This window comes from Tachyglossus aculeatus, chromosome 22 (genome assembly GCF_015852505.1).
Source record: "Tachyglossus aculeatus isolate mTacAcu1 chromosome 22, mTacAcu1.pri, whole genome shotgun sequence".
In the NCBI taxonomy this organism is placed as follows: Eukaryota; Metazoa; Chordata; class Mammalia; order Monotremata; family Tachyglossidae; genus Tachyglossus; species Tachyglossus aculeatus.
In genome coordinates this window covers 24,348,946-24,375,810 of record NC_052087.1, presented here as the reverse complement: position 1 = coordinate 24,375,810, position 26,865 = coordinate 24,348,946, and the positions used below count along the sequence as shown (strand labels likewise).

Sequence of the window (26,865 nt, the reverse complement as noted above, 5' to 3'; positions counted from 1 at the left end):
CATCACATCCAAAATCACCCCCTTCCCATTTAAAATCTGTTAAGGATTATATTAACTTATTCATAAATCTCCAGTCACTTATCATACATACCATTTCATAGAACAAAATACCTTTGGTTTATTACCAAGGAACTTGCAATCTATTCCTGGTAGGATGTGAGATTCTGTTGAAAGTTCATTGGGAGTGGGGAGCCATCATGATTCTCTTCTCTCCCCTTTCCGTCCACCTGATTTTCAACTGGTCCCAGGCCCAACCTTACGTGCCACAGAGGTGGGATGAAGAAGGCAATCACTGACTAGTCCTATCCATCTAACAGACCACTGCAACCTCTGCTCTGCCTCCCACAGTATTGTAAATGGGGTAGTAGCCAACATTGGATGACTTGCCAAAATCATCAGAATGTATCACAACGGCTTATTGGTAAATTTAAAAGCGGTTGGAATAACGGTAGGAGAAGTTATTTATTAAACACCTGTTGGGTACAATGCACTATATTAGGCATTTTTTTCTTGAAACAAAACTCTTTCCTTTAACAGATTCATGCTTTAACTTATTATCTAGATGAAAAGCTGAACAAAATCCTTCTCATTCATAATCATCATCATCATCAATCGTATTTATTGAGCGCTTACTATGTGCACAGCACTGTACTAAGCGCTTGGGAAGTACAAATTGGCAACATATAGAGACAGTCCCTACCCAACAGTGGGCTCACAGTCTAAAATAACTTCCCAACATTGGCTCCACCTTAAAACATGGTAATATTTTAATATTGAGATGCTTAAAGAAAAGGAAATGTCTTGTATTTGTATTAGATACATAATAGCTGAGGATTTAAAAGGCAACTGTTGTCAAGCAAACCATGCCCCGGATTAGATGTCTTAAAGAGTAGAAGATGTTAATTGTCTTGATCTCAGGAGGCATTTGGTCTCATCAAAATGTATCACAATGGCTTATTGGTAAATTTAAAAGCGGTTGGAATAACGGTAGGAGAAGTTATTTATTAAACACCTGTTGGGTACAATGCACTATATTAGGCATTTTTTCTTGAAACAAAACTCTTTCCTTTAACAGATTCATGCTTTAACTTCTTATCTAGATGAGAAGCTGAACAAAATCCTTCTCATTCATAATAACTTCCTAACATTGGCTCCATCTTAAAACCTGGTAATATTTTAATATTGAGATGCTTAAAGAAAAGGAAATGTCTTGTATTTGTATTAGATACATAATAGCTGAAGATTTAAAAGGCAACTGTTGTCAAGCAAACCATGCCCCGGACTAGATGTCTTAAAGAGTAGAAGATGTTAATTGTCTTGATCTCAGGAGACATTTGGTCTCGTCAAAATGTATCACAATGGCTTATTGGTAAATTTAAAAGCGGTTGGAATAACGGTAGGAGAAGTTATTTATTAAACATCTGTTAGGTACAATGCACTATATTAGGCATTTTTTCTTGAAACAAAACTCTTTCCTTTAACAGATTCATGCTTTAACTTATTATCTAGATGAGAAGCTGAACAAAATCCTTCTCATTCATAATAACTTCCTAACATTGGCTCCATCTTAAAACCTGGTAGTATTTTAATATTGAGACGCTTAAAGGAAAGGAAAAGTCTCGTATTTGTATTAGATACACAATAGCTGAGGATTTAAAAGGCAATTGTTGTCAAGCAAACCATGCCCCGGACTAGATGTCTTAAAGAGTAGGAGATGTTAATTGTCTTGATCTCAGGAGACATTTGGTTTCAAGGTCTGAACTCTTCATGTGCTTGTTCCTTGGATCCAGCTTTTAGTTTCAGTGCTGTAGTCTAAACTTAGCACACCTCTAAAATGAACTGCCTGTAGGGAAGACATGCTTCACTGCAATTAAGTTTTTTCATACTTCTCCATTTTCATAGACATACTAAAGTTCTGGTGGTTCTTAAAAATTAGTTTAGGTACAGTGAAATTCACACCTGAAGCAAAGCTGAGGACAGACAATTATTTGATATTTCACAAGAATTACTTCCATACTTGATTGCTTTAATTTTGGGGGATTGTTATTTTCAGGTAAGATTACTAATGGAGTTTTAAAGAATCAGAAACGAGGCTGCAAATCTGCTATCTAATAATAAGTGGCATGCAGCATGCATCAGATTCCTGTGCAATTGAACTATTTGTATTCTGTAATTAACAATTGCTTTCATTAAGCAGTATGGCCTCCTGGAAAGAGCATGGACTTGGGCGTCAGGGGATCTGGGTTCTAATTATGACTCCGCCAACTGTCTGCTGTGTGACTGTGGGCTAGTCACTTAACTTCTTTGTGCTCCAGTTTCTTCGCTGTATAATGGGCATTAAATCCTCCTCCCCCCCACCCCACCTACCTATACTGTGACCCTAATAAGGACGGGGACAGTATGCAACCTGATAATCTTGAATCTACCTCAACGCATAGAACAGCGTTTTATGCATAATAATATTAATAATAGTTATGGTATTTATTAAGTGTTTACTATGTGCCGAGCACTGATTTAAGTGCTGGGGTAGATACAAGGTAATCAGGTTGTCCCATGTGGGGCTCACAGTCTTAATCCCCATTTTACAGATGAGGTAACTGAAGCACAGATAATAATAATAATAATAATAATAATAATAATAATAATAATAATAATAATAATAAATGGTATTTATTAAGCGCTTACTGTGTGCAAAGCACTGTTCTAAGCACTGGGGAGGTTACAGGGTGATCAGGTTGTCCCACGGGGGGCTCACAGTCTTAATCCCCATTTTCCAGATGAGGTAACTGAGGCCCAGAGAAGTTAAGTAGTTTGCTCAAAGTCACACAGCTGACAACTGGCGGAGCCGGGATTTGAACCCACGACCTCTGACTCCAAAGCCCGGGCTCTTTCCATTTTACAGATGAGGTAACTCAGGCCCAGAGAAGTTAAGTGACTTGCCCAAAGTTACACAGCTGACAAGCGGCGGAGCTGGGATTAGAACCCATGTCCTGTAACGATAAGGAAATGCTTATTGTTGTTGTTATTACTAATAGTAATGTTTCCCTCCATTCGTTCAATGTTGTGTTTATTGAGTGCTTACTTATTGAGTACAGAGCACTGTACTAAGCAGTTGAGAAGTACAATTCAGCAACAAATAGAGACAATCTCTGCCCAAAACAGGCTCACAGTCTAGAAGGACATAATTGCAGAAACCTTACTCTTTCCTCCTTCAAAAATATGCACTAAATCACCTTAAACACATGCAGAGGGACATAGCCTGCCAAGTGGCCATTCCTTGTGAAGGAGAAAGTGAACAGTGGTAAAGTCTGCAGGCTTTCTCCATGACTTTGTATGGGGGAGAGAGGGTCAGGAGGGATGTGTCTTTTAACCTTTTATGTGTATTTCAAGGCCCTTACCCTTGAGAAACCTATCCATGCCATGGTTAAAGTGCTGCCCCTGAAAGGGGAATGGTGACAGTGGAAGAAGAATCCATAAAGTCACTGCTAGTCTTGTAATGCACTGTTACAAGATTTGTTCACACTCTTCTACAGGTTTTTAAATGCTCCTTTAGACTGTTTGCTCTTTGGGGGCAGGATCGTGTCTACCAAACACTATTTGTGTTTTACCCTCCCAAGCGCTAGTACATTTCTTAGCACACAGAAGGCACTCAATAGTTACAGTTATTCATTCAGTTAATTCAAGCGTATTTATTGAGTGCTTACTGTATGCACAGCACTGTACTAAGCGCTTGGGAGAGTACAATATAACAATGAAAGTTTCTATTTGTTCATTTGATGCAAACTATTGAAACAAACTACTGACACAAACTATTGACACACACTTCAAATAGACACATTCCCTGCCCACAAGGAGCTTATTGTCTAGAAGACTTGATTGATTGCTATTCTACAGCAAGCAATAAATAATAATAATAATAATAATGATGGCATTTGTTAAGCGCTTACTATGTGCAAAGCACTGTTCTAAGCGCTGGGGGGGAATACAATGTGATCAAGTTGTCCCACGCAGGGCTCACAGTCTTAATCCCCATTTTTACAGATGAGGGAACTGAGGCTCAACCACCTGGTTTTCAGCTGGTCCCAGGCCCAACCTTACGTGCCACGGAGGTGGGATGAAGAAGGCAATCACTGACTAGTCCTATCCATCTAACAGGCCACTGCAGCCTCTGCTCTGCCTCCCACAGTATTGTAAATGGGGTAGTAGCCAACATTGGATGACTTGCCAAAATCATCAAAATGTATCACAATGGCTTATTGGTAAATTTAAAAGTGGTTGGAATAACGGTAGGAGAAGTTATTTATTAAACACCTGTTGGGTACAATACACTATATTAGGCATTTTTTTCTTGAAACAAAACTCTTTCCTTTAACAGATTCATGCTTTAACTTATTATCTAGATGAAAAGCTGAACAAAATCCTTCTCATTCATAATCATCATCATCATCATCATCAATCGTATTTATTGAGTGCTTACTATGTGCAGAGCACTGTACTAAGCACTTGGGAAGTACAAATTGGCAACATATAGAGACAGTCCCTACCCAACAGTGGGCTCACAGTCTAAAATAACTTCCCAACATTGGCTCCATCTTAAAACCTGGTAATATTTTAATATTGAGATGCTTAAAGAAAAGGAAATGTCTCGTATTTGTATTAGATACATAATAGCTGAGGACTTAAAAGGCAACTGTTGTCAAGCAAACCATGCCCCGGACTAGATGTCTTAAAGAGTAGAAGATGTTAATTGTCTTGATCTCAGGAGACATTTGGTCTCATCAAAATGTATCACAAAGGTTTATTGGTAAATTTAAAAGTGGTTGGAATAACAGTAGGAGAAGTTATTTATTAAACACCTGTTGGGTACAATGCACTATATTAGGCATTTTTTTCTTGAAACAAAACTCTTTCCTTTAACAGATTCATGCTTTAACTTCTTATCTAGATGAAAAGCTGAACAAAATCCTTCTCATTCATAATAACTTCCTAACATTGGCTCCATCTTAAAACCTGGTAGCATTTTAATATTGAGATGCTTAAAGAAAAGGAAATGTCTCGTATTTGTATTAGATACATAATAGCTGAGGATTTAAAAGGCAACTGTTGTCAAGCAAACCATGCCCCGGACTAGAGTAGGAGATGTTAATTGTCTTGATCTCAGGAGACATTTGGTTTCAAGGTCTGAACTCTTCATGTGCTTGTTCCTTGGCTCCAGCTTTTAGCTTCAGTGCTGTAGTCTAAACTTAGCACACCTCTAAAATGAACTGCCCGTGGGGAAGACATACTTCACTGCAATTAAGTTTTTTCATACTTCTCCATTTTCATAGACATACTAAAGTTCTGGTGGTTCTTAAAAATTAGTTTAGGTACAGTGAAATTCACACCTGAAGCAAAGCTGAGGACAGACAATTATTTGATATTTCACAAGGATTACTTCCATACTTGATGGCTTTAATTTTGGGGGATTGTTATTTTCAGGTAAGATTACTAATGGAGTTTTAAAGAACCAGAAACAAGGCTGCAAATCTGCTATCTAATAATAAGTGGCATGCAGCATGCATCAGATTCCTGTGCAATTGAACTATTTGTATTCTGTAATTAACAATTGCTTTCATTAAGCAGTATGGCCTACTGGAAAGAGCATGGACTTGGGTGTCAGGGGATCTGGGTTCTAATTATGACTCCGCCAACTGTCTGCTGTGTGACTGTGGGCTAGTCACTTAACTTCTTTGTGCTCCAGTTTCCTCGCTGTAAAATGGGCATTAAATCCTCCTCCCCCCCGCCCCATATACCTATACTGTGACCCTAATAAGGACAGGGACAGTATCCAACCTGATAATCTTAAATCTACCTCAGCGCATAGAACAACGTTTAATGCATAATAATATTAATAATAATTATGGTATTTATTAAGTGTTTACTATGTGCCAAGCACTGATGTAAGTGCTGGGGTAGATACAAGGTAATCAGGTTGTCCCATTTGGGGCTCACAATCTTAATCCCCATTTTACAGATGAGGTAACTGAAGCACAGATAATAATAATAATAATAATAATAAATAGCATTTATTAAGTGCTTACTATGTGCAAAGCACTGTTCTGGGCACTGGGGAGGTTACAGGGTGATCAGGGTATCCCACGGGGGGCTTACAGTCTTAATCCCCATTTTCCAGATGAGGGAACTGAGGCCCAGAGAAGTTAAGTGACTTGCCTAAAGTCACACAGCTGACAACTGGCGGATCCGGGATTTGAACCCACGACCTCTGACTCCAAAGCCCGGGCTCTTTCCATTTTACAGATGAGGTAACTCAGGCCCAGAGAAGTTAAGTGACTTGCCCAAAGTCACACAGCTGACAAGCGGCGGAGCTGGGATTAGAACCCATGTCCTGTAACGATAAGGAAATGCTTATTGTTGTTGTTATTACTAATAGTAATGTTTCCCTCCATTCGTTCAATGTTATGTTTATTGAGTGCTTACTTATTGAGTACAGAGCACTGCACTAAGCAGTTGAGAAGTACAATTCAGCAGCAAATAGAGACAATCTCTGCCCAAAACAGGCTCACAGTCTAGAAGGGCATAAGTGCACAAACCTTACTCTTTCCTCCTTCAAAAATATGCACTAAATCACCTTAAACACATGCAGAGGGACATAGCCTGCCAAGTGGCCATTCCTTGTGAAGGAGAAAGTGAACAGTGGTAAAGCCTGCAGGCTTTCTCCATGACTTTGTATGGGGGAGAGAGGGTCAGGAGGGATGTGTCTTTTAACCTTTTATGTGTATTTCAAGGCCATTACCCTTGAGAAACCTATCCATGCCATGGTTAAAGTGCTGCCCCTGAAAGGGGAATGGTGACAGTGGAAGAAGAATCCATAAAGTCACTGCTAGTCTTGTAATGCACTGTTACAAGATTTGTTCACACTCTTCTACAGGTTTTCAAATGCTCCTTTAGACTGTTTGCTCTTTGGGGGCAGGATCGTGTCTACCAAACACTATTTGTGTTGTACTCTCCCAAGAGCTAGTACATTTCTTAGCACACAGTAGGCACTCAATAGTTACAGTTATTCATTCAGTTAATTCAAGCGTATTTATTGAGTGCTTACTGTATGCACAGCACTGTACTAAGCGCTTGGGAGAGTACAATATAACAATGAAAGTTTCTATTTGTTCATTTGATGCAAACTATTGAAACAAACTACTGACACAAACTATTGACACACACTTCAAATAGACACATGCCCTGCCCATAAGGAGCTTATTGTCTAGAAGACTTGATTGATTGCTATTCTACAGCGAGCAATAAATAATAATAATAATAATAATGATGGCATTTGTTAAGCACTTACTATGTGCAAAGCACTGTTCTAAGCGCTGGGGGGGATACAATGTGATCAAGTTGTCCCACGTAGGGCTCACAGTCTTAATCCCCATTTTTACAGATGAGGGAACTGAGGCTCAGAGAAGTGAAGTGACTTGCCCAAGGTCACATAGCAGACTTGTGGTGGAGTCAGGATTCAAACCCACGACCTCTGACTCCAAAGCCCGGGCTCTTTCCACTGAGCCACGCTGCTTCTCTAAATCAATTGCGTTTATTAAGTGCTTATTGTGTGCAGAATACTTAACTAAGCTCTTGGGAGAGTACATTACAAATAATGTGGGTAGACAAGATCCCTGCCCTTAAGAAGCATGTAGTCTAGAAGAGTAAAGGGACATTAATATAAATAAATAATATAGAGATATGACCTAGTGGATAAAGCATGGGACTAGGAGTCAGAAGGTCATGGGTTCTAATTACAGCCCCACCACTTGTCTGCTGTGTCACCTTGAGCAGTCACTTAACTTCTCTGTGCCTCAGTGACCTTATCTGTAAAATGGGGAATAAGAAGACTGTGAGCCTAATGTCCCCTCTCAGGGTCACACCTGGAGAGTTTCCAGAACTCTACCAGTCTTGACTATGGGAGGGAGAGCCAAGTAGAGGCATACCCTTTCCATTTTTTGCTTGGGCAGTGGCTAGAGAGTGGAAGGCAATCTTCTACAAGTCTAAACTCCCCTGTGCTGGGCAGCAGCGACCTGGGAGAGACTCAAGGGCAGAGATTCAAATGTAATGTGCTGGAGGAGGCAATGGCAAACCGCTTCCATATTTTTTACCAAGAAAACTCTATGAATACACAACCAGAACAATTGCAGATGGAGGTGGGGGGTTCTGGGAGAGATGTGTCCATAGTGTCGCTATGGGTCGGAGACAACTCGACAGCGTAAGACAAGAGCCCAATGTGGGACATGCACTGTTTCCAACCTGATTATCTCATATCTACCCCAGCCCTTAGAACAGTGCCAGGCACATAGCACTTAACAAATACCATTAAGAAATGAAATATATAACTATAGATGATGTCTTTAATACTTCAATATAATAAATTGTGAAATAAAGAATATAGAACACTTTTTCCAACCCCCTCTGAACCACACAGTCATGGATAGGGATGAAATCAGCTAAAATCTCGGCTGCCTAGGATAATATTTCATGACCAGTCTTGCTAGTGGATGATCCCTACATTACATGGACCACAGCTGAAGGTGAGGCTGAGTCATTTGGGAACAGAAAGACAGAAGCAACGTGACTCAGTGGAAAAGAACACGGGCTTTGGAGTCAGAGGTCATGGGTTCAAATCTGGGCTCCACCAATTGTCAGCTGTGTGACTTTGGGCAAGTCACTTAACTTCTCTATGCCTTAGTTACCTCATCTTTAAAATGGAGATGAAGACTGTGAGCCCCATGCGGGGCAACCTGATCACCTTGTATCCTCTCCAGCGCTTAGAACAGTGCTTTGCACATAGTAAGCACTTAATAAATGCCATCATCACTATTATTATTATTATGATTATTCTGGGCCAGGCACATAGGAGTTCTTCTCCTCTCCAGGCCCAACAGCACTCTGTTGGGTGAGAGAGAAAAGCACTGAACCCATTATTCTCCTGGAGGAAAAACTCCAATTAATTCCAGGCTGTACACATTTTCTTCAAATGATGCTGGCAGTAAGTTATTTCTTAGCAATTGTGGAACTAACAAAACAATGTAATGGGAGCAGAGGAAGTTACAGTGAAATTATAGGTGACACAGCCCCTGTACTCAAGAAGTTAAAAATAAGTAGAAGGGAGAAAATTACCATAGAAGAAAGCAATCAAGAATAAAAATGATAATGAAAAAGCTTCCCAAAGTAGTAATATCATGAAAAGAAATAAAATGGCCAAAAGGTCCACATTGACGCCCCCAGCATTGTGGAGGGGTGGGAGTGAGATTCTGTAAACCTTGTGCGGAGTAGAGGCTGGGATTCCATCCTCAGAGATGATGACAAGGAAGATGGATTTGGGGTGCGATGCATAAGGAGGGAACCTAGCACCGAGAAGTGTGATTGATTGTGTGCACAGAAAATAATAATAATAATAATAATAATAATAATAATGTTGGTATTTGTTAAGCGCCTACTATGTGCAAAGCACTGTTCTAAGCGCTGGGGTAGATACAAGGTAATCAGGTTGTCCCACATGGGGCTCACAGTCTTCATCCCCATTTTACAGATGAGGGAACTGAGGCCCATAGAAGTGAAGTGACTTGCCCAAAGTCACACAGCTGACAAGTGGCGGAGCTGGGATTTGAACCCACGACCTCTGACTCCAAAGCCCGGGCTCTTTCCACTGAGCCACACTGCAAAGTGAAGCAGGAACCTTTGAGAGATTTCAGTTTTTACTTAGAACAGAGGCTATCAAACCCTGAGGTGAGAGAGAGACAATTCTGTGGAAAGAGAAGATTTCAGCAGAAGATAAGATAAGGTTTGTACTCAAAGGAGGACAGATAGCCCCCAGAATAATTTCATGAAGTAATGAATGGTCAAGAGAGATGAAAGGAGTATGCTGACAACTAACTTGGTCTGATGGCAATGAACAGAGACCAAAGGATCAATGGCCCAAATGGCTGCGTCTCTTGAAAAAGGTTGGCTTCTTTTGTTTCTATTGCAGTGATGACATGAAATCATTCAATAAGAAGGGCAGTCATAAATAATAATGGAGAAGTCAAAGCACAAAAGAACTTGTGGAAAACATTTTTCCACTGAGTGGGCTATATCTCTCTGCCAATTCCTCAGTAGAACTACTAATCGAATTTGGGAGAGCTGCCTAAATAGGTACGGGGTTCTTAAAATTATGTCAGCTGTTTTTCACCAATATCATCCCTCAGCTATTTTTAATTGTACTTGAATATGTCCAGTATTCCAAGTTCCCTAGTATGTGGATATACCGTGGATCTGCCAGAGGATTAAGTTGGCCTAGGAGGATCCAGCAATACCCAGTGCCACCCGAGTGGCAGGAAATTTGTCACAATGCCACCCCGTTGGCGCTCACTCTCTGCAAGCTGTCATGGATTCACATGGCTTAGCATGCCAGGCCAGGGCCAGGATGGTGGGGTTTGACAAAATAAAATTATAACAAAGGTGAATTCTATGTAGTGCTTTGGAAATAAATTAGCAAGCAGTTCCAGGTACACATATGCGTGTCTGTGAGTATCTATAATGACAGGTGTATCTGAGGTCAACTGTTTGTTAAGGAAACTAACACTTCCTTTATTAGATAAAGATGCAAAGGATAAGATTCTAAAAGTAAATATTTATTATGACAAATAATTCCAAAATTAAGATAAATACATTTTTGCATGGAACAAAAGGTTTTAAAACATTACTGTGATCCTAAAAAAAAATCCTCTCTACTGATTTTTTTTCCGGAAAGACTTTTTAAGTTTGTTGCTTTGAGGATGTATTACTAAGGTGGTATTTAGAGAAGCCGCGTGGCTCAGTGGAAAGACCATGGGCTCTGGAGTCAGAGGTCATGGGTTCAAATCCCAGCCCCGCCAATTGTCAGCTGTGTGACTTTGGGCAAGTCACTTAACTTCTCTGGGCCTCAGTTCCCTCGTCTGTAAAATGGGGATTAAGACTGTGAGCCCCCCGTGGGACAACCTGATCACCTTGTAACCTCCCCAGTGCTTAGAACAGTACTTAGCACATAGTAAGCACTTAATAAATGCCATTATTATTACCCCAAGCCTTAATCAATCAATCAATCGTATTTATTGAGCACTTACTGTGTGCAGAGCACCGTACTAAACGCTTGGGAAGTACAAGTTGGCAACATATAGAGGCAGTCCCTACCCAACAGTGGGCTCACAGTCTAAAAGGGGGAGACAGAAAACAAAACCAAACATACTAACAAAATAAAATAAATAGAATAGATATGTACAAGTAGAATAAATAAATAAATAAATAGAGTAATAAATATGTACAAACGTATATACATATATACAGGTGCTGTGGGGAAGGGAAGGAGGTAAGATGGGGGGATGGAGTGGGGGACGAGGGGGAGAGGAAGGACTCCACTTTCCTATAATTGAAAACGTAAAGCCTAATAATTCTCAATTTTTCAAGTAAATGCATCGATTATTCTCATCCTTTCACTATAAAGCAAACGTTTCAGAAGTCGAAAGGGGGCTTGAGGTGAGTATCACATGGCGTGCTGTGAATGACCACTGGGAGTGTTAATATAACTGGTTATAGATGGACATTAGGGAGCATTTTTGATCTTCTATTGCAATAATCATTTAATATCAAGGTATTTCCAAGTTGTGTCCACAGACTGAAGCGTAAAGGTAAAGCAATATAGTTATCCACGTTTGTAATTTAGCTCTACACCACAAGATGGAGTTTGTGTTGCAGCTAGAGTCCATGATGGACATTCGTTTTTCAGAAGTTTAACTGAATTTTCTTTCCCACTTCCTTTTTTCTGAAACAAAGAAATTTAAATAGTAACACCAATTGCAAGTCTAAGTCAATTACCCTGCATATTATAAAATATCTTGTGCATAACTGCCTATCTTCACCAAATTAGTTCCATAACTTCCGTGTTACAATGGGACAGCTGACTAGAGTCTCAAGCAATATAAACCATATGTGCAGAGAGTATAATTCACATAAAAAGAAAAAAAAAAGAATTACAGGGCATTTGCATTATGCAATTCTCTTGGCAGTGTTGACAATCAGAATTTGTTCATAGGTAACACAGTCCATAAAAGTAGGAATGTAATTTGATATATTTATATAAACTGTACTTCGCACATTAAATCTGTGGTGTTTCGGAAGTGAAAAATAGTGTTGGTTATTTATTGAGATCAGACGGACGGTATTGTAGGGAAATTTTAGTATCCCACCATCTGATTGACTGTGAAACCTGGACCTATGTCAGATATCATATCTGGTTTCTACAGCAGCTCCCCAGTGACACATATATGCAATTCTTCCATCAAGTGGAAAGGCAGAATCCAAAAAAAATATGAGCCTGGAGTTTAGTCATTCTTACCAGCACCAGAGCAATGCTTATTGCATTAAACCTTCCGGAGGAAGGAGAATGGTTGACATCCAAGGCTAAATGGGTAACTGCAAACAGAAGACCAAGCAGAAATGATTTAAAGATGCTTGAAAGCAAATTTAAAAGGATGTGACTGAGTTATGTCATAAGTAGAAAACAAGTCAATCTGGTGCAAAGGAATTGAAAATGGAGCAAATTTTTCAAACTTGTGAAACTATTTCTATTGTTTCCTTTGGAGGAGGGAACTTTGCTTGGTATTAGTAGGAAATCTTTTCTATTTTTAAGATGGAAAGTTTATTTTGTCAAAATGCTAATAGAATTAACTGCTTTCCATAAAAGATGCATACACTTTTTGTATTTTCCCACTCCTACTGTATTTATTCAATTCAGTTGTGTTTATTGAGTGCTTACTGTGTTCAAAGAACCGTGCTGAGTGTTTGGGAGCGTACAATATAACAATGAACAAACAAATTCCCTGCTCTCAATGAGCTCACAGACTAGAGATGTCTTCATATTTCTGTCCCTATTTTTTTCCCTCACACCACCCTGACAATTTCCCCTCTCCTGTTTTTCTTCTTCCTCTCTCCCTGTGTTTCATTCTATTTTGTTTATTATATGTTCTAGTTTCCTCCATTTCTCAGTTTCCCTTCCCCTCCCACTTTTGTGTCAGAGAAGCAGCGTGGCTCAGTGGAAAGAGCCCGGGCTTTGGAGTCAGAGGTCTTGGGTTCGAATTCCGGCCCCGCCATATGTCTGCTGTGTGACCTTGGGCAAGTCACTTAACTTCTCTGAGCCTCAGTTACCTCATCAGTAAATTGGGGATTGACTGTGGGCCCCACCTGGGACAACCTGATCACGTTGTATCCCCCCAGTGCTTAGAACAGTGCTTTGCACATAGTAAATGCTTAACAAATGCTATTATTATTATTAGTAGTAGTATTAGTATTAGTATTAGTATTAGTATTATTTTGTGTGCTTGCTGTGGGCAGGGAATATCTACCAATTCTGTTGTGTGTACTCTCTCAAGCACTTAATAAAGTGCTCTGCATGCAGCATAGTACCAAATAAATACCACTGAGGATGATGATTATCATCCTCCCATGTCTCCATTTGCTTTTCTTTGCTTGTGGCTAATTTCTTGTGCTCATTGGTCAGGTTTCCCTGATATAATAATAATAATAATAATGTTGGCATTTGTTAAGCACTTACTATGTTTAAAGCACTGTTCTAAGCACTGGGGGGGGATACAAAGTCATCAGGTTGTCCCATGTGGGGCTCACAGTCTTAATGCCCATTTTACAGATGAGGTAACTGAGGCTCAGAGAAGTTAAGTGACTTGCCCAAGGTCACACAGCAGACATTGCCAAGATCCGCCCTTTCTTCTCCATCCAAACTGCTACCCTGCTCATTCAAGCTCTCAACCTATCCCATCTGGACTACTGCACCAGCCTTCTCTCTGATCTCCCATCCTCTTGTCTCTCTCCACTTCAGTCCATACTTCATGCTGCTGCCCGGATTATCTTTGTCCAGAAACGCTCTGGGCATATCACTCCCCTCCTCAAAAATCTCCAGTGGCTACCAATCAATCTGCGCATCAGGCAGAAACTCCTCACCCTGGGCTTCAAGGCCCTCCATCACCTCACCCCCTCCTACCTCACCTCCCCTCTCTCCTTCTACTGCCCAGCCCGCACCCTCCGCTCCTCCACCACTAATCTCCTCACTGTACCTCGCTCTCGCCTGTCCCGCCATCGACCCCTGGCCCACATCATCCCCCGGGCCTGGAATGCCCTCCCTCTGCCCATCCGCCAAGCTAGCTCTCTTCCTCCCTTCAAGGCCCTACTGAGAGCTCACCTCCTCCAGGAGGCCTTCCCAGACTGAGCCCCTTCCTTCCTCCGCCCCTCGTCCCCTCTCCATCCCCCCATCTCACCTCCTTCCCTTCCCCACAGCACCTGTATATATGTATATATGGTTGTACATATTTATTACTCTATTTATTTATTTTACTTGTCCATATCTATCCTATTTATTTTATTTTGTTAGTATGTTTGGTTTTGTTCTCTGTCTCCCCCTTTTAGACTGTGAGCCCACTGTTGGGTAGGGACTGTCTCTATATGTTGCCAATTTGTACTTCCCAAGCGCTTAGTACAGTGCTCTGCACATAGTAAGCACTCAATAAATACGATTGATGATGATGATGACGTGGTGGAGTGGGATTCGAACCCATGACCTCTGACTCCAAAACCCGTGCTCTTTCCACTGAGCCATGCTGCTTCTCTTGAAAAGTCTAGGACCAGGCACCCTTTCCATTTTACTAGAACCTTAGAAACCAATTACTTGGTTAATCAGGTTCTGCAGTTGATCTCAGACTATCATCATGTTGGTCCGAGTCCCCTGCTCCATGTTCCCTAAAAGTTCAGTGCTGGTGGACTTTGTGGTACTATGTGCCAGGAACTGTGTGGTACAATGTGCACATACTATGTGCCAGGAATTGAGAAGCAGCGTGACTCAGTGGAAAAAGCACAGGCTTGGGAGTCAGAGGTCATGGGTTCAAATCCTGACTCTGCTACTTGTCAGCTGTGTGACTTTGGGCAAGTCACTTCACTTCTCTGTGCCTCAGTTACCTCATCTGTAAAATGGGGATGAAGACTGTGAGCCCCACGTGGGACAACCTGATCACCTTGTATCCTCCCCAGTAAGGAGAAGCAGCGTGGCTCAGTGGAAAGAGCCCCGGCTTTGGAGTCCGAGGTCATGGGTTCAAATCCCGGGTCCGCCAACTGTCAGCTGTGGGACTTTGGGCAAGTCACTTCACTTCTCTGGGCCTCAGTTCCCTCATCTGTAAAATGGGGATTAAAACTGTGAGCCCCCCGTGGGACAACGTGATCACCTTGTAACCTCCCCAGCGCTTAGAACAGTGCTTTGCACATAGTAAGCACTTAACAAATACCATCATTATTATGAGAAGCAGCGTGGCTCAGTGAAAAGAGCACGGGCTTTGGAGTCAGAGGTCATGGGTTCAAATCCCGGCTTCACCAATTGTCAGCTGTGTGACTTTGGGCAAGTCACTTAACTTTGTGCCTCAGTTACCTCATCTGTAAAATGGGGATTAAGACTGTGAGCCCCCCGGGGGACAACCTCATCACCTTGTAAACTCCCCAGCGCTTAGAACAGTGCTTTGCACATAGTAAGCACTTAAATGCCGTTATTATTATTACTATTATTATTATTATTATTATTATTATTATTACTAAGGGCAGAGGTAGATACAAGTTAATCATATTGGACACAGTCCATGTCCTATATGGGGCTTACAGTCTGAAAACCCATTTTACAGATGAGGTAACTGAGGCAGAGAGAAGTGAAACAACTTGCCCAAAGTCACGTAGCAGACAAGTGAGCCCATTGTGGTCAGGGATTGTCTCTGTTTGTTGCTGAATTGTGCTTCCCAAGCACTTAGTACAGTGCGTTGCACACAGTAAGCACTCAATAAATACAATTGAATGAATGAAGTGGCAGAGGTTGGATTAGAATCCAGGTGCTTTTGACATCCAAGCCCGTGTTTTATCCACTTGTCTGTTAAGCACTTACATTCCAAGCACTGTTCTAAGCTTTAAAATAGATACAAGATAATCAACTTGGACATGGACTCTGTTCCACATGAGGCTCACAGACTAAGTAAAAGGGTGAACAGCTATTGAATTCCCATTTTGCAGTTGAGGAAACAGACACGACAAAAAAAAAGAATAATGGCATTTGTTAATTGCTTATTATGTGCAAAGCACTGCTCTAAGCTCTGGGGAGGTTACAAGGTGATCTGGTTGTCCCATGGGGGACTTACAGTCTTAATCCGTACTTTACAGATGAGGTAACTGAGGCACAGAGAAGTTGAGTGACTTGCCCAGAGTCACACAGCTGACAATTGGTGGAGCCAAGATTTGAACCCATGACCTCTGACTCCAGAGCCCTTGCTCTTTCCAATGAGCCATGCTGCTTCTCTAAAACCAACATTAGAACCCAGGTCCTTCTGATTTCCAGGCCTGTGCACTATCCACTAGGCCATGTTGCTTCTCTTTAGTGGATCCTAGCCATAAAAAGCGACTCTTCCTGATTTTCTGACAGCTTTAGCTGTAGCTTATCCTTCTAGACTGTGAGCCCACTGTTGGGTAGGGACCGTCTCTATATGTTGCCAACTTGTACTTCCCAAGCGCCTAGTACAGTGCTCTGCACACCGTAAGCGCTCAGTAAATACGATTGAATGAATCCCCTGAGTGTGGTATTTCGGGCTGAGCGCTCTCTCTCTTTCTTTTCCTATTTTCGGCTCATGTTTATGTGAGCTCTGCCAAATGTTTATCACTGAGACTCGGTTAGTTAATGTTCTCACCCAACTCACCCTTTTTTCTTCTTTTTTTTAATGTTGTTTGTTAAGTGCTTACTATGTTCCCGACACTGTACTAAGCACTGTGTAGATACAAGATAATCAGATTAGACACAGTCTATACCCTAAATGGTGCTCACAGTTTTAATCCCCATTTGACAGATGAGGTAACTGAGGCACAGAGAAGTTAAGTGACTTGCCCAAGGTCACACAGCAGACAAGTGGTGGATCTAGGATTAGAACTCAGGTCCTCTCACTCTCAGGCCCAGGTTCCTTTGACTAGGTTACACTGCTTCTTCACCTGCTCAGGCAAGTTTATTTGAAATTTGACATATCCTCATCGGTATTTCTGTATGTGATGAAGGTGGTTAGGAACAAAAAGGTTCATTCACTTTGCTTCCTTTTTGTAATGGAAAGGTGGTCACTATAGGTGTGACTACAATGAAGCCAGTCATCACTGAAGCCAGGATTAAAACCCAGATTCTCCGTCTTCCAGGCCTTTGCTCTTTCCACAAGGCCAGGCTGTTTCCGCTTTACTTTATCTGACTGTAGCTTGTAACTTTCCCAGAAACAAATATTGCTCGTGATCATGACAATCTTCATGTGTCTGTTAAATTTTGGTCGGAAGCATCAGAATAATAATGCCCACTTCCTCAACCTGTCGGTGTGTCATGAGACTTTCATTTTATATTGGTGCAGGGCGTATACTGAAACAAATTTGGATTTATTTTTGAACTCCTGTCAGCACTCCATAATTAACATGGCCCAGAAGAGAAATACTATTTTGCCTCCTGCATCGTCAACAAAACTGTCAGCCGAGTAATGATGCCAACATCTTTATTATTATTCCTGCTAATGTGAAAAGATGCAAAAATGAGCAGCTGGATTTTCACACACTGGGCTGTGTTTAAAGTACTAGCACTTGGAAAAATCTGCCTGAAATATAGATTTGGAGGCTCTTTACTAGTCAGGTCTTTAAAAGAGAATATAATTTTAGGCCTCAGTCATTTAACTTTTGAAGCAGATTTTCTAACTTTTCTTATAGTTAACAATTTAGTATGCTTAAACATCCTTATTGATTACACAGGTGATATTTTGGGGACCAGTTTCTTCATACTCATTTCTTCATTAGATTTAAGTTCACATTTGTTTGTAAATCCTCTGGACCTATATTCCTTCTAGACTGTATGCCCTCTCTAGACTGTAAGCTTGTTATGGGCAGGGAATATGCATTTTATAGTGTTGTGTTGTACTGTCCCAAGCACTTAAGCTCTCAATAAATATGATTGATCAATTGAATCGATTGATAAAACTCCTGACAACTTGAAGCACCCATCTTGCTTCTGTTGTATTCTTCCAAGGGATTTGAACTCAGCTCTTAATCATCATCATCAATCGTATTTATTGGGCACTTACTGTGTGCAGAGCACTGTACTAAGCACTTGGGAAGTACAAATTGGCAACATATAGAGACAGTCCCTACCCAACAGTGGGCTCACAGTCTAAAATAATAATGATAACGATAGCATTTGTTACGCGCTTACTATGTGCCAACCACTGTTTTAAGCGTGGGGGGATGGGGAGATACAAGGTGATCAGTTTGTCCCATGTGGGGCTCACAGTCTTAATCCCCATTTTACAGATGAGGTAATTAAGGCCCAGAGACGTTAAGTGATTTGCCAAAAGTTGCACAGCTGACAAGTGGTGGAGTCGGATTAGAACCCATAACCAAGCCCGTGCTCTTTCCACTGAGCCACACTGCTTCTCAAAGAAAAAGAAATGACATTAATCAGTGATGCATGGCATGATATTTTATAGGCAATGGAAAAATGCATTTGTGTTTAATAATTTAATCAGAAAAAAAAGAACCAAGATGGTTAGAAGAAAACAGGTCCCAGGAGTAAAGGTATAAAGCACCATGAAAGAAAGAACATGCGGAAATAATAACATTTCCTCATAGGAAGATGCAAATCTATAGTTTTGAAATAGTATGGATTAAGCAAAACATTTGGTGTTTCATCCCTCTGGATTTTAAACTCCTCCTTCTAGTCTGTAAATTCCTCCCTGTCGACTGTGAGGTTCCTTTGGCCTGCAAATGTGTCTACCAACTCATTTGAAACTCTCCTAAGCACTCCTCTGTACAGTACCCTGCACACAGTAATTTCTCAATTCCACTGATTAATTGATGAACCAAGAATATTGAAGATCTCAGAAGTTAGTTGCTTCATTGCTTAGGTTTAATGAATTATTCTAAATCCCCAATTTTCCAGTGAAGATTTTCCAAGAAGTAATTTACTAAATGATAGCCTTCTTCCCTGAAAATGTTGGTTGTAGTATTATGGCATTTTCTAAGTGCTTACTGTGTGTTGAGCATTGTTCTAAGCACTGGGATAGATGCAGGTTAATCAGATTAGACTCAGTCTTTGTCCTGCATGATGCTCACATTTTAATTACGAGGGAAAGCAAGTATTGCATCCCCAGTTGGGGAAACTGAGACACAGAGAAGTTAAGTGACATGCCCAAGGTCACACAGCAGGCAAGCGGCAGAGCTGAGATTAGAACCTGGGTGCTCTGAATTGAAATATTCAGTCTGTCACCAAATCCTGTCAATTCAACCTTAACAACATCCCTAAAATCCACTCTTTCGTCTTCATCCAAACTGCTTACCACTGGCTTTAAAGCACTCAATCATCTTGCCCCCTACTACCATTCCTCATTGCTCTCCTACTGCAACCGACCCACATATTTTGCTCCTCTAATGCTTATCTACTCACTCTACATTAATGTCTCCTATCTAGACACCAATCTTTCATCCATGTCCTGCCTCTGGCCTGGAATGTCCTCCCTCTTCATATCTGACAGACAATTCATTCATTCCTTCAATCATATTTATTGAGGGCCTACTGTGTGCAGAGCACTGTACTGTGCACTTGGAAAGTGCAATTTGGCAACAGGTAGAGACAGTCCCTACCCAACAACGCCTTCATCATCATCATCATCATCAATCGTATTTATTGAGCGCTTACTATGTGCAGAGCACTGTACTAAGTGCTTGGGAAGTACAAATTGGCAACATATAGAGACAGTCCCTACCCAACAGTGGGCTCACAGTCTTCAAAGCCTTATTGATCAAGCCTTGATTTCCTCTTCTCCCACTCCCTCTGCATCACCCTTTCACTTGGATTTGTACCCTTTATTCATCCCTCTCTCAGCCTCACAGAACTTATGCACACATTCATAATATATTTATTGATATTCATGTCTGTCTCTCCCTCTAAACCGTAAGCTCGCTGTGGTCAGAAAACATGTCTACCAATTCTGTTATATTCCGTTCTCCCAAATGCTTAGTACTTTGTTCTGCACACAGTAGGCACTCATTATATATGATTAATTGATTGATTAATTGATTGATCAGTTATATTGTGTGAGTTACACCTGAGGCAGGGGATTAAGACTGTGAGCCCCCCTGAGGGACAACCTAATCACCTTGTAACCTCCCCAGTGCTTAGAACAGTGCTTTGCACATAGTAAATGCTTAATAAATGCCATTATATATATATACACATATGTAATGGGATGTGATTTGTGGGTTCACAGGTTTTAAAATAATGTAATTCTGTCCCTGGAGATTATCTACACAGAGGTGATGGTTAGGGTTTAAAGGATGTAGAAAGAGAAGAAATGTGAAAAGGACTGAGATAAGTGATGTACCTTTAGAACACAGAGTGTTATTGTTCTATGATACGATAGAGAATAATCCTAAGAATGAGCTAGTTAATGCAGTAAAACAGAACTGCAATTTATGATGTTTTGGAACTCTGCCACTCATGACTTACAAAGAAATCGTTTTGCAGCAGTAAAGCTTTTCTAAGACCCTTCAAACCATGATGTTTTATTTGCAATTAATGGAATAGGAGGTGTAGATTTAGTGCTAGAGTTGTGTAACAAAGTTTGCTGAATGATACTTGGACTAACTCAAAGAAGAGCATACTGAAACTCTTGTGGTCTCATCTGTCAACCACTCACCCATCAAATGGCATTGAAATTGGAGAACTTGATTGGAATGTGTCTGAATTGAAGGTAGACTATATGACCCATCCATGCACAGTGATTGCAAACAGTGAGTATGTTGTGAATAAAATATGTTCTTCATTGTCCTAAAATGCATATCACAATGGGAAGTTCTGCTGTTGTTTCAGTAGAAACTGTATTTGTACTGGTGATCAGGAGAACTGTGTTCCCGGCTCTGCAAGTAGGAGAGTGACTTCTGGCTTATTCTGTTGGTGGTAAAGTTTCCTGACCAAAGAATCAATTAAGGTGTTGCATGTGATAGAAAGACCAAACAGGGATCCTGAAAAATAGCTGGCTAATGTGAGCATCGGAAAATACTGAATGTAATTCCTCAATGTCCTACATTTGTGTCTGATGAGTCTCCAATGACTCTCCATGCCCTAGCAGGAATACCCACCAGTAGAGGTGAGAGAATATAACTAGCTTACTAACCACAAGAACTATCATCAATTCCTTCATCCACGTTCTTTTTCCTGAAGTTCAGGTCCTGAGATCTCAGGCCCAAGTCTCGTCAGTTGTTTTCAGCGGGAAACTCCATCATAATTAAACCCTAAACCTATGAACTCACTTACGAGAACATTGTCACATCAGGAGGTTTACATTAGCTTGGCAAATGTTCCTCTATCAAGAGAGTACGGTGGCCTGAAACTCGTAATTGTCAAGGTAAAGTAAAGGTTAAAGGTCATTTGGGACCACAAGCAAATATGCCATCCATACCTTTAAAAAGTTAATATCAAATAGAAAATAGGTTTGCAATTAAGTCTCCTGAGAACACATGTTGAACTAAAATATTTAATTGCTTAGTTTGGTATTTGAATCAGTCTCCTGTGTTTATTTATTTTAAAAAAACAAATAACATTTGGTGAAGTGTCAGGTAGGGGACTTGAAGATATTTAAGAGTGAATACTGCCTTCTTCATGAGTTGTTTTATTCTTTTAATGGTTTTTCCTGGAACAAGTGGGAAGACATATCAGTTCAAATCTTCCATGGGGAAACTTGCCATAAAATTATCTAAATTTAGTTTGCTATCTGTACTCAGTAGCTTAATAGTTCCTTAAATGTACTCATTTTCTATCTGTTTCTCATAAGAAATGGTTGGTTTGAACGAGTTGTCTACACGCGCTGCCTAGAATTCCTCAACAACAACCTCCTGCTTGCCAAATCCAACGGCTCATACTCTGTCCTAATCCTCCTCGACCTCTCAGCTGCCTTTGACACTGTGGACCACCCCCTTCTCCTCAACACGTTATCTGACCTTGGCTTCACAGACTCCGTCCTCTCCTGGTTCTCCTCTTATCTCTCCGGTCGTTCTTTCTCAGTCTCTTTTGCAGGCTCCACCTCCCCCTCCCATCCTCTTACTGTGGGGGTTCCCCAAGGTTCAGTGCTTGGTCCCCTTCTGTTCTCAATATACACTCACTCCCTTGGTGACCTCGTTCGCTCCCACGGCTTCAACTATCATCTCTACGCTGATGACACCCAGATCTACATCTCTGCCCCTGCTCTCTCCCCCTCCCTCCAGGCTCGCATCTCCTCCTGCCTTCAGGACATCTCCATCTGGATGTCCGCCCGCCACCTAAAGCTCAACATGTCGAAGACTGAGCTCCTTGTCTTCCCTCCCAAACCTTGTCCTCTCCCTGACTTTCCCATCTCTGTTGACGGCACTACCATCCTTCCCGTCTCACAAGCCCGCAACCTTGGTGTCATCCTCGACTCCGCTCTCTCATTCACCCCTCACATCCAAGCCGTCACCAAAACCTGCCGGTCTCAGCTCCGCAACATTGCCAAGATCCGCCCTTTCCTCTCCATCCAAACCGCTACCCTGCTAACTCAAGCTCTCATCCTATCCCGTCTGGACTACTGCACTAGCCTTCTCTCTGATCTCCCATCCTCGTGTCTCTCTCCACTTCAATCCATACTTCATGCTGCTGCCCGGATTATCTTTGTCCAGAAACGCTCTGGACATATTACTCCCCTCCTCAAAAACCTCCAATGGCTACCGATCAATCTGCGCATCAAGCAGAAACTCCTCACCCTGGGCTTCAAGGCTGTCCATCACCTCGCCCCCTCCTACCTCACCTCCCTTCTCTCCTTCTACTGCCCAGCCCGCACCCTCCGCTCCTCCACCACTAATCTCCTCACTGTACCTCGCTCTCGCCTGTCCCGCCATCGACCCCCGGCCCACGTCATCCCCCGGGCCTGGAATGCCCTCCCTCTGCCCATCCGCCAAGCTAGCTCTCTTCCTCCCTTCAAGGCCCTGCTGAGAGCTCACCTCCTCCAGGAGGCCTTCCCAGACTGAGCCCCTTCTTTCCTCTCCCCCTCGTCCCCCTCTCCATCCTCCCGTCTTACCTCCTTCCCTTCCCCACAGCACCTGTATATATGTATATATGGTTGTACATATTTATTACTCTATTTATCTATTTATTTATTTATTTTACTTGTGCATTTCTATCCTACTTATTTTATTTTGTTGGTATGTTTGGTTCTGTTCTCTGTCTCCCCCTTTTAGACTGTGAGCCCACTGTTGGGTAGGGACTGTCTCTATGTGATGCCAATTTGTACTTCCCAAGCGCTTAGTACAGTGCTCTGCACATAGTAAGCGCTCAATAAATGCGATTGATTGATTGATTGATTGATTGGTTTTGGTTTAAGAATTATTTTGCAGCTCAGTAGATTTTTACCTTATGTATATTTAGGAAAGTCAGAATGTCCGAATGAAGAGTGTCTATAAAAGCTTTCTTCCTCACCCTTTCAGTCTTCCTCTTGCTCTCTTCAAGCTTAGCAAGTTCAAGCATTAAAATACAGCTGCATCTAGGGGAGATGGGATAACAGGAGTATTTCTTCTCAAATCCATTTTTAAATGAATACTTATGTTCTGTGTACAATATTTGCCGAACTGCACAGATGCGGCTTACTCCTCGGAACTATTAGTTCAGTATATTTGTATTGTACTCCCCTAAACCTGGCCTAGTGGAAAAAGCATGGTCCTGGGAGTCCTCTGACTAATTCTGCATATGCTGTGTGATCTGCAGCAAGTCACTTCTCTTCTTTGGGCCTTAATTCCCTCATCTGCAAAATGGGAATTCAATACCTGTTCTCTCTCCTACTTAGACTGTGAGCCCCACATAGGACCTGATTATCGTGTTTCTACCCCAGCACTTAGTACAGTGCTTGGCTCATAGTAAGCACTTAACAAATCCTATAATTATCATTAGAAGTACAATGCTCTGCACATAAAAAGTGTTCAATTGATTGATCCTCAAAAACTTTCAATGGTTACCCATTCCTCTCCATACCAAGTAAAAACTTCTGACCTTAATTCATTCCCTCTTTCTTATCCTCTTATCCACTCTCACCATCTCAGCTTGTACCTCTCTTCCTCCTTAGCTCACCTAGCTCATTCCTAGTTTTCAAATTTTCCTTCTCTGATGACTCCTTCTTCACACTACTCCCTTGCTTGGAACTCCCACTCTTAAGATTGTGAGCCCCACGTGGGACAACCTGGTCACCTTGTAAATTCCCCAGCACTTAGAACAGTGCTTTGCACATAGTAAGTGCTTAATGAATGATATTATTATTATTATCATTATTATTATTATTATTATTATTTTCAAACCCAACTGGTTACAATTTTCCCCATCTTCCAATCCCTTCTGAAATTACCCCTTTTCCAGGAGGCTTTCCCCAATTAATTATTCTCCCCCCAGGACATATCCTCCTGAATTCAAGATTAACACGTGGGCATCGTTTCGGTACTTAGGTAGTCATGCATTGCCCTTCTGCCTATATTTTACTCTACTATTTGAGCACGTGCTTTCCCACGTAAGCACAAGCTTTCCCACATATTCATTTCTCCAGTCTCAATTTCCTCCTGTCCATAAATTATTTTTTGCTTGTGTTCTCCCATTAGATTTCTAGCTTCTAGATGGATTGGGTCTATTACCTCTAATGTGGTCTTCAAACCTCTTATTATGGGGTTCTGCAGCAGTAGGCCTTCAATAAATGCTACTGATTAATTCAAGTCTTATTTATACTTGAATGTCAAGTTAATCAAACTTAAAATATTAGTAGTTCAATCATATATGCTCCAAAAAATAGAAAATAATAATAATTTTGGTATTTGTTAAGCTCTTACTATTTGCCAAGTACTGGTCTAAGCTCTGGGGGAGATACAAGGTAATCAGGTTGTCCCACATGGGGCTCACAGTCTTAATCCCCATTTTACAGATGAGGGAACTGAGGCACAGAGAAGTGAAGTGACTTGCCCAAAGTTGCACAGCTGACAAGTGGCGGGGCTGGGATTAGAACCCACAACCTCTGACTCCCAAACCCTAAAAATACTCGGAGGAAAAATAAATTACTCTTGGTACTCTGTTCTAGATTTGACTATTTCCAGGGTTAAACAACTTCTTGCAAATTTCCTTTTAGCTAATTCTGGATTAATGTACTATAAGTCTTGGTTTGCAGTGATGAAGTAATGAATGCTGGATTGTTGAGTCAATCAATGGTATTTATTGAGTGCTTACTGTGTACAGAGAGCCCTGTACAAAATGCTTGAGAGAGTACAATATAACAGAGTTGTTAGACATGTTCTTTGTGAAGAAGGAATTTACAACCTAGAGGATCCCATGCCTTTTAGGATAATTTCCTCTAAAGGGGGAGCATGTCATGTTCCTCGCAATATCACCACCTGGAAGCCTCAGTCCCAAAGGAGTGGGAAGAAACCTCTGTGTGTCTGATGCCTCTTTTAGACTGTGAGCCCACTGTTGGGTAGGGACTGTCTCTATGTGTTGCCAATTTGTACTTCCCAAGCGCTTAGTACAGTGCTCTGCACACAGCAAGCGCTCAATAAATACGATAGATGATGATGATGATGATGACTCCATAAAATAGTGAGCTCAAATGGACAGCCTCCATTCTCCTGCCAGACACCATGGGAATGAAACCTGCCTTCCCAAACTTTAGAAGACTGGGATTGTTGTAGCAGCTCCTAATTAGGATCTGTATATGGAGCACTGAGGGACCTGAGATCTCCCACCCCCGAGGAGTGTTTTAGCTATTTATTTTAAGTATATACTTTTTATTATTAAACAATAATTATTAAGATTATTTGTCATTAATGTTGTTTATATTTACCACTTATTGTTCTGTAGATTTGTTTTCCCCCACTGTAATTATGAGCTCTTTACAGAACAGGAGCCATGCCTGAATTGCTTATCTTGTACTTCCGCCTATATGGACATAATTCAGTGCTTGGTAAGTACTTTCTCAATAATAATAACAATAATAGTACTTGTTAAGTTCTTATTATGTGCCCAGCACTGTTTTAAACACTAAGGTGGATACAAGCTAATCAGGTTGGACACAGTCCCTGTCCCACCGGGGACTCCCGGTCTTAATCCCCATTTTACAGATGAGGTCACTGAAGCCCAGAGAAGTTAAGTGATTTGCCCGAAGATCACACAGAAGGCATGTGGCAGAGGTAGGATTAAAACCCAGGTTCTTCTGAGGCCTGGGCTCTACCCACTAAGCCATGCTGCTTCTCAGTGTTCAGTACTTGGAATATATTAGGCATTTATTACACACAAAATAATGATAATGATAATTACAATAATGATATAAATAATTTTTACAGCAAAGCTATCCTGAAGTCAGTGAACATACTGAGGTACAGTATCAATATTAGTGCACTATGATTTACAGTTACAGAAGGAATAAACATTTCAGTTACTCTAAAAATAATCTCCAAAATAAATTGCAAAATGAAAGCAAATAAGAAAGCCTAGTTCCCGAAAATAGATCAAGTTGATTTTTTGAGGAGTACCCACAGCAGGGGAAAGAACTTTCTACGTATTACATTTCCTGATTGTCAGTTGGTATTTCTCTTGATAAAATAAATCCTGTAAATTTGGTCCTTCCTATACTATTTTAATGGGATCTGACTATATTTGCTGATTTTCATTTCTCCCTTCAAGTAAGCGTGAGTCATTCTAATCCTGAGATTGCTCTAAAGCCTGCTATGCAG

The 26,865-nt window shown here is 41.2% G+C and overlaps 1 protein-coding gene and 1 non-coding gene across 2 annotated transcripts in view; both read left to right on the top strand.

The window, feature by feature from the left end:
- Window positions 1-26,865, top strand: part of LRRC4C (leucine rich repeat containing 4C) — a 1,005,802-nt gene that overhangs the window by 199,005 nt on the left and 779,932 nt on the right. The window lies entirely within an intron of this gene.
- Window positions 7,899-8,036, top strand: LOC119944275. The gene has a single exon (XR_005455770.1). It is a non-coding gene; the product is annotated as a small nucleolar RNA SNORA7 (small nucleolar RNA).